Genomic DNA, 7723 nt, shown 5'->3' on the forward strand with positions numbered 1-7723 from the left:
ATTATATATTTTTGATAGATTTACTAATTTTCAAATTAAATAACACATTAAAAGTCTCATAATACAAAATAAAATACCATAAACAATAAAGATAATTCATTGCACTAATATGTCAAATACAAATAATCATTCCAATAGTAAGTAAATGTAACACATTGCTAATATTGCATAATATTTATTATAGAAAACAAAACATGTACAACATTAAAAGAAACCCATGACTAAATTCTCCTTTACAATTTCCTTTCTAAGAGAATAACCTGAATGCAGGAACTTTGAGAGGCTGCAAGGCATGGAAGGAGGTTGCTAGAGCTGTCAGAACCTGCACAGGGCAAATCGGTAACTTAACATGCAATACAATACAAGATGGCCTTTGCTGGATATAGAGGCATCTCTTGCTTTGACTTACAAGCTTCGCACGAGCTTGTTTCTTTTGGGCTTCTATTGCTTTCATATTTGCATCTGGTGCTATATAATCCAATAAATCTGATGCACTGACCCAATAAAAAAACATCAGTATCCTAGAATGAACTATTCCATTCCTTTCCTGATTCCAGTAGCCTATGCTTACCTTAGATGGCCTTTGCTGGATATAGAGGCATCAGGCTTTGGGGTACCATTGCGTGCAACTTCTTGCTGTTCAAGGGCTTTGGACTCAAAGTATTCAAGCCACGCTGCTGCATCCTACAATATCTTAATACACTTAGTAAAACTAAAATTCTTAATGTGAAAATCATAAAATAAAAATAATAATAAAAAAATTGTGTAAGGTACCTGAGTACAAAGATCTTCAGGTCCAAGTTTAGCCTGCAGAATCTGTAAAGTGGTTTGCTCATGTTGAACACTCAAGGAATAGGCTTCCATCAAGGAAAGAGCAATTGCTATAGCATGGTAGCTAGCAGCAGTCTGACACAAGTATTAGATACAACATGTGAATCACAAAATGACAAAATATAATCTTCAATAGAATATATATATATATATATATATATATATATATATATATAAGTAAAAGTGAGAGAAAGATTACTTACTTGTATGTGATCGGCTCCAAGGAGTCTTTTATTACACTTGAGAGCCTCATGAAGATACCTAAGAGCAACATGAACATTTCCAAAACCTTCTTCCATAATTGCTACATTAATGTAAGTAGCAGCAGTATTCGGGTGAGATGGCCCACATGTTAGATGCAATAGATACAACGCCCGATTCACATACCTACAAACAAACACAAACATAAGCCAAATACATTCTTCTCATTTTTTCTATGATAAATTTTTATTGTTTTTAAGAAAGAAAAAAAACATACTTGAGAGCCAACTCAGTGTGTTGGAGCCTGTAGTAAAAAACAGCCAAGTCCCCATAACTCTTCATTGTATCTGGATGATCGAGCCCAAGTTCCCTCTCGTTTATATCCAAAGCTTTTTGTTGGTAGATAGTAAACTAATAGATAGATAGATAGATAGTAGTCAAATGACAAATAGTAACAACCTTCCTTAGTTGACTTATTCTTGTATTCACAAAAAGTCAACACAAGAAAAAAATGCTCATGTACCTGATTAAAATCACCAGTATGATAAAGCACCACAGCCAAAAGACTATATGCACCAGCTGTCTTTCGATGATAAGGACCACATATAGATACAAGTTTACACAGTGCCTGTACATAGTAATAATGTTAGACCTTATTTGACTTATTATTGTATAAATGAAAAGTCAACACAAAAGATTTAGTTACCTTTGTTCCAAAGTTGACAGCATCTTCAAGTTTGCCTTTATCCAAATATGTTTTAGATGACTCCAAAAGTGTACGCCCATCAGCAGATGAACATGCAACATGTTTATAAACAGGAACCATGCTTACAATATCAGACTTCTTGAAAGGGTAAGTTGAATCCATATCATAGTCTCTGGGAACAAGCTCGAGTCCAACTTTATGAGAAAGCCCTCGAAGAATGGCAAATTTAATAGTCGCTTTTCTCTTCACATGCATATCTCTTTGAAAGAAATGATTCAACCCAATTCCACTTTAAATTTTCTAAGTCACTTGTGTCAGGTGTTCCTAGTAATACATTTAAGCAGGATGCTATTGATAAAGCTAAATCAGTTACATCGCCAACTGCTGATATAACTGCTTGCAAGATGTGTTTGTAAGCTCGAACTATCATTTCATGGATACATAGTGATTGCACATGAGGAAGCTTGTGTGCAAGTTCAACCTGATAAAAGAAAGCAAAAGACAGATTACTATACAAGATGTCAGGGGTAAAATTGGTATTGGAAAAAAGAAGAAATGAACTTTAGACACTTACCACTCGCCCTAAAGAGCACATACGCAAACCCCTTGTGTGCATGAAATCTGTCACTGTCCTTCCATCAACAGGTGAAAGTTTAAGAGAGCCAAAATCAGCCACCAACTTAGGAAGGGCAGTTTCGTCATAGAATTTATGCGCCATGCCAACCAACTCATCAGGTGACTGCCAACATAAACCAAAATAACGAATCAAATACAAATCAAGAAACCAATATTTTTTCCAATATTACCCTTCAATATCAGATTATGATCAACCTTGAGGTGAGGACTAGTGGCTGGTTCTTTAAGACGCAAATAAGCTGCTTCCGGAAGGAACTTTCACCACATCATCGCCTGTTCTTCATCCAACTTTACTATCTCTTTGTTATCTGATTTATTAACCGTGTCAACCTCCTCTGTTTTTACGTTTTTATCCTCGGATTTTTTCTTGATTCCTTTCAACAATCCATTTCCTAAACCCTTCACATCCTGTTCCACCTTAGCTTCTTCAACTCTCTTGGAATCAGATTTCTCCTGATATGATGACTTGGAGTTGGAGTTATAGATAAAATTTCTTCCTTTTGAATTTTATCGAGTAATGGGTCCTCAGTCTGTCCTCCTGGTTTTCCTTTAATTTGAACAAATTTTAAAAGCAATATCAGACATACATATTAAAAGTTTTAATTGCAAATATCTTGGTAACATTGACTTACAAGCTTTGCACGAGCTTGTTTCTTTTGGGCTTCTCTTGCTTTCATATCTGCATCTGGTGCTATATAATCCAACAAATCTGATACACTGACCCAAGGTATGAGAAAGAACACAAACCTCAGGGAGGCAGCCTTCATAACGAAGAGCAAAAAGTGCAGGAAATATCTTCTTTTTTGCAAGATCACCTGAGGCTCCAACAACTGTTATACTGAGTAGGGGTGGTACGGATAATATCCCATCTTTCAATATCTTAACATGATCATCACTTTCAACAGGGGATGTTTTCATGTTTGTAGCACCTAAAAAGAAAGGGTATATAAGAGTTTTAGAATTAGAAGCAAAACAATACAGTAACAAAGCATAGTATATTTGATAATTACCATTAGGATCAGCAATCCCTGCCATTTGAAGTGCATCTGACTTTGCCAAAAGAGTGAAGAAAAAAGACCAACGACTCACATTTTTGTGTGATTTGACAAGAGACAAACAAGTGTATCCTTGTTAATGATTACCTGTAAGTAGAAAGTAAATAAAATGGTTACTTGTTTGTTTAAGAAGTAGAAAGTAAATAAAATGAGAAGAACAGAAAAGCATACTTTCTTTGTAGATTTTGAAGAAGTAAACCAACTAGATGATGATGAAGTCTGCACCTCAGGATTACCTAAATTAATGTTAACGGTGAACATCAAAAAGTACATGCATAAGTGTATAATTGTGATTTTCTATTGTTGTGATTAAAATTAGGATAAATAATCATTACCATTAGTTTCAGGATCACTTTTTGGACGCTTTTTCTTTTGCATACATTAACAAATAAGTTAACTTTCAAGAAAAATATTTAGTTTTTAGGCTCATAGTGGTATGCATACAGCTGAGGTGAGAGAAAGGTATACATACAGCTAGTAAGACATCCAGACCATCCATAACAGGTGGTTTCAAATTTTCATAATCAATTGCATTGTAAGATAACATGAACACAAGAAAGGTAATCAAAGGTTAAGATATTACATATTTACATGTTAAAAGTGTAAAGAAAAGAAGATGTGGTTACACAGCTTACCATCAGAATTTAAGAGGTCGCTACTTAATGTGTGTCCTACTTGTGCCATAGAAATCAACTACAATCACCACACACACGGAAAAGGGTCATGTATACAGAAATGGTGGATAGAAGAGAAATAAGATAAAGATAAAAAACTACCTGCATTGCAGCAATAAACTCTTTGAAGCCAAGAAAGCCTTGTCGTCTAGAATCTGCTTGCCCATACCTTAAGAAGTAGTATGAATAGGCGTAGAGAAATAGTTAGGACAGATTGGGATTAAAAGATTAGAAAACCAGAAAGAGAACTATAAGCTAACTTCTGTGCCCTTATGAGCACACTTAACAATCAAATTAATGATCAAAACTTGAGGACGTAAAACCCATATACATGGCGATATAGATAAATGAATTCAACGCACTGTTCTTTCCAAGCTCGGTTAAAAGAGGGGTTTATGTACAAGCTAGGGTTTATAAAAATCCACAGTTTCATTGAAGGAAAAAAGTTAGAGCATCAATAGAGATGAAGATCGAAACCTGCTTGAGATCTGGTCGAGATAAATTGGACATGACAAAGAAATTCAACGCACTGTTTTTCAATGTTAAATAAATTAAGAAGACGGTCTGATTCACCTGTCGTTCAATGAAATGATTCAAACACAAGCCCTAATTTTAAAAGACGATAGCTATACTAAAAAAAGAGAGTCAACATGAGAAGTATCAAGAGGTTCACATTACCTTGGAGACGACATGAGAAGTATCAATCAAAAGTTTCAAGATCTCTCTAGCAGCAGACGCCTCCGCTCTTTGTCTAAGCCCACCCTGTAATGATACAAGCGACCCTTCAACTGCCCCTCGGAACCCCAATTGTGGAAATTCGTTCTTAGAGAAAAACCCTAGAGAACTAAAATACACGGGAGAAGAGAAAAGAGATAGCAATGAAAACTTACAATGATTAAAATAGTTTTTTTGGGATTATTGACATGTTTTTGAGTGTCTTGCGAAGGATGGGGGTTCTTAGGTCTCAAGGAATATCCAAATCACACACATAAACACAAATTGTCGCAGTCGCCGGCGAGGAGAGGTGCGACTGAGATTATCGCCTGAAGAGTTAAGGTGGGCGGAGGTCGCCGATCACATTGCAGAGCAGTCATCGTGAGGACTTGAGAGTCTTGATAGCTATAAGATTATGAGTGGAAGAAAGTTCTTGAAAAAATCCCTAGCTCTGGTCACGATTTTGTTACAGGCATAAGAACGTGCAATTTTGTTATAAGTTAAGAACACGCGTTTGAAAAATTATAAAGCGACACCTTAACACGACACCCATTTAAAATGGGGTGCCCTCCGTGTTTTTAATTTTTTTTGTTGGACATTAATTTTAGGGCACGCATAAATGCACGTCCTCTCTCCTTCAAATTTTGGAAAACTGACATTAATTTTTAGGGCACGTACAAATGTGCGCCCTCTATCAGTGTCTGTCATTAATTGCGCGTCGTAAAAGGCTGTTTTTCTAGTGGTGTAGTCTCCCGGTTACCCCTACTCCAGCAAGGCAGTATGCTGGAAATCTACCCAAGTGCAATGAGTGCAGCTTCCATCACCTGGGAGTCTGCCGAATGATGCATTGCAAGAACTGCAACAGGAATGGGCACACTACCCGTTTCTGCCAGAATTCCGATTTGGCACATTACTTCGACCACCAATGTTGGAATCAGTCCAATATGCCACCTTTGTGGTGAAATAGGACATTTCAAAAGGGACTGTCCAACAGAGAAAAATCGCGGGGGAGCAGGAGGAGTTTGACCCCAGATTATGGGGAAGCATCAAAGAACCCTGCTATAATTTTGGTACGTTTCCAAACCCCATTAAGTAATTATAATTATAATTATTCCCTCATTCGAACCAAATCACAACACTCGTATAAAACTCAGAACCCTAACAGGTAAAGCTATGATGGCTTAGTGTATGCAATAGGGTCATCTATAATTAAGATTTATAGACTTTGAGTGAGTGATTTCGCCTCAGTTCCTGTTCCTTGTTTGGTTGTGGATTTAGGGCAGGGTCACTCAGTCTACTGTCTTTCCAATCTTAATTATACATGACTGGTGTACACCAAACGGTTATAGAGAGACCTAGTAGGGGTCATTTCATGAAAGTTCATTGTTTCAAATTATCAGAACCCTCGTTTAGTTGTATTAGTTAATTTTGATAAAATAGGGTTCGTAGTAATCATTTCTTCTTCCAATTAACATAATATCTGATCCATCAAGAAGTTCCGACATCATCATCCGACATGGTTTGGCTTGGTCCTTACCATGCGAAATTTATGCGTTGTGTAAAAGAAATCTTCCCTTAATCAACCGTCAGATGATATTCTTCCGATCCATAACGCAAATACCTTATATCATATCTCACTTCAGAACTTCAGAAGTACCCATGCGATGGGTACCGCGCCTTTCTAGCCTACCCAGTAGTTAATAGCCTTAAAGCGAAAAACACCAAAGAAGTCTCAGAAGTCAGTAACCACCCGAAGTATGCCCAGTAGATCTCCGAGAAAGACCACCGGTAACGCATGCCAAGTTCAAGAATATAGACTAGGAACTCATTAGGTTAATCAATCGCTGCTAAGTGTATACGCATGAGCGGTATATAATTTAGACCCAATAAGATTTAGGATGTATGATTCTGCCCTATCTCTTGTTCCTTGTCTGGTTGTGGACTTGGGGCAGAGCCACCCATCCGAACGTTTTGTCCATCTAAGTTATATACGACTTGTATACACGAGGTGATGGTGGATGACCTAAGTATGAGTCTTATCATGAACTTCAGAGCAAAATCCCGCAGGCTCACTACAAACAATCGGAGATACCTGAGTGGAAGTTGTAGCGGATTACAAAGAGCTTCATAATCAAGTTAACCAACGCAACAGGTGGACTTGACTGCCATTTTGGGTGATTGTCATCAGATTAGCCAAATCCGCACCCTTCCTACAATTTTAAGGAATCAGGAAAAATAGAGAAGTTAACTAGGACGTGTGCCCAAGAAATTAGTTAGACTGCACGATGTTCCAATATATGTTATCTCCGTTTGAGATAGTAGAATCATCTCCCAGTTCAGGCAGTCACTTCAGAAATTTTTGGAAACTAGGCCAGACATGATGCATAGCCTACCATCCTTAAACCAAACGACAGAATGAGAGAACGATTCAATCACTAGAAGTTATGCGAAGAGCATATGTGATAGATTTTGGTAGAACAAGAATACCCACTTACCAACTAGTCGAGTCCTTGACCATGCTAGCAGTTAAAGTTGCTCCATTCGAAACCTTCTATGGTCGCAAGTGCAGATCCCCTCCGCGCTGGACTAAAATTTGGTGACAAGCAACTAGCTAGAGTTCAAATTTCCAGACAGCACCTTCGCTGGTTCGGAATTCATCCGAGAAACTACCAAGAAGAGAGTACAAATCCTGGAGCGACGTGAAGCTCCCAGGGTCAGGCAGAAAAGCTAACGCCTTCGATAAGAGAAAACCCTTGGAAATTTCAGGTTGGTGACCTCGTCAGGTGAAGGTCTCACCCGGAAGGGCAGAATACGCTTCAGAAAGCGTGTAATACTAAATCCAAGGTGCGTAAGATCATTTAAGATCCTTACTTAGTTGATCCAGTAGCTTATAGACCCTGAATACC

At 37.7% G+C, this 7723-nt stretch overlaps 1 pseudogene; it reads right to left on the minus strand.

Moving 5' to 3' along the window:
- Nucleotides 1-247: 247 nt before the first annotated feature.
- Nucleotides 248-3409, minus strand: LOC145127080 (protein REDUCED CHLOROPLAST COVERAGE 2-like; annotated as a pseudogene).
- Between the last annotated feature and the right edge of the window lie 4314 nt (nucleotides 3410-7723).

This window comes from Lactuca virosa, chromosome 7 (assembly GCF_052849685.1).
Source record: "Lactuca virosa cultivar CGN04683 chromosome 7, Lactuca_virosa_CGN04683_v6, whole genome shotgun sequence".
NCBI classification, from domain to species: Eukaryota; Viridiplantae; Streptophyta; class Magnoliopsida; order Asterales; family Asteraceae; genus Lactuca; species Lactuca virosa.